The 1,201-nt window shown below is 34.9% G+C and overlaps 1 long non-coding RNA gene across 1 annotated transcript; it reads right to left on the bottom strand.

The window, feature by feature from the left end:
• Positions 1–275: 275 nt before the first annotated feature.
• LOC100186470 lies at positions 276–1,194 on the bottom strand. The gene is made up of 3 exons (XR_182253.4): positions 1,066–1,194; positions 748–789; positions 276–392 (listed from the first exon to the last, which is right to left on the bottom strand). It is a non-coding gene; the product is annotated as an uncharacterized LOC100186470 (long non-coding RNA).
• Between the last annotated feature and the right edge of the window lie 7 nt (positions 1,195–1,201).

Here is a 1,201-nt window from a genome sequence, read left to right as displayed (position 1 = left end):
GGGAAAAGATGGGACACTTTTTCCTTCCGTTTTCTAGTCCAATTTAGTGGTAAACCAAGAAAATAGAAAGAATTATAAAACCGTGTCCTCATGACTTCTACAGACCATTGTTAATTGTTTGAAACACGATCAGAATATTTGGATAGTATGCCCTAAAGGTTTCCCGTCTTTCTCCACCCTACTATACCAAATATACTCCGAATGTCGTCGAATTAGTTTTGTTATCACCAAACTGCTTCTTATATTTATTTGTAAGTTAAATAACATACTCAAACTGCCGTGGTTGAATTTATTTCTGATTGATATTAAAACGTTCATGTGAGTCACGTTTATTAATTATTCAACCTTTGGCCATCATCTTGTTCATTCAACGTTTCCCATCACGCGATCAGCTGTGAATTATGTAAGTGTGAGCATAATGGTAAAAATACCATACAGGACTTTCTATAGTTAGAACATAATTTTATTAAAAGTGCAGTACTGTAAAAGGTGGCTATTTAACCGCCGCCTTGGCTCAATGCATAGTTAGCGCCTGAAAAAGAGTTGTCGCTGCTGTCAGTCGTCACTAATTGGTTGGCAAGTGACAGTCATACAGAAAAAAAGGACTCAGAAAGTTAGACGTTTGGTCAATTGTAGGCCAATACGAGACGAATTAATGAGAACAACCGTGTTAGAAAGACGTATTTCCGCCAGGCAAAGAAAAAACAAGTTTCACACGTCGTTGACTTTAAAATAATTCACACTTACCGAGTTTGTCACTCCAGTATTTTTCACCTTCGGAATCTTTAACTAAAAAGTAAAATTTGTTTAAATGTAAACAAACTGGTTAATTTACTCTTTGTCTATTTTATAAATATCTTTCCCGATTTTTTCTATTTGAAAATAATTCACATTTAACTGAAATTGTATAATCATAGCCCCGCAAAAATATAATTTATTTTCAGTGTCATTTGGTTATAAAAAAAAAAACAGGTTTATGTGACCGTAGCCCTGTAAAAAAAACCTAAACACGTTTAAAACTATAGAATTTCAGTGCTATAATGGTATCCAATTTTTTCTACTCACGATCCTGCATTTCGCTTTTCATGTCCCAAACCCATCTCCGTCGACGACGCCAATTATTTACGCCGTTGCTGGGATTTGTGAGGAAGAGAAGTCCGATAAGAAGAAATAATAGTGCTGACTTATTCATCTGTAAAAC

The sequence above is a fragment of the Ciona intestinalis genome, unplaced genomic scaffold (assembly GCF_000224145.3).
Source record: "Ciona intestinalis unplaced genomic scaffold, KH HT000773.1, whole genome shotgun sequence".
Taxonomy (NCBI): domain Eukaryota; kingdom Metazoa; phylum Chordata; class Ascidiacea; order Phlebobranchia; family Cionidae; genus Ciona; species Ciona intestinalis.
The sequence above is the reverse complement of the archived record's forward strand: the minus strand, read 5'-3'. Positions and strand labels throughout refer to the sequence as shown.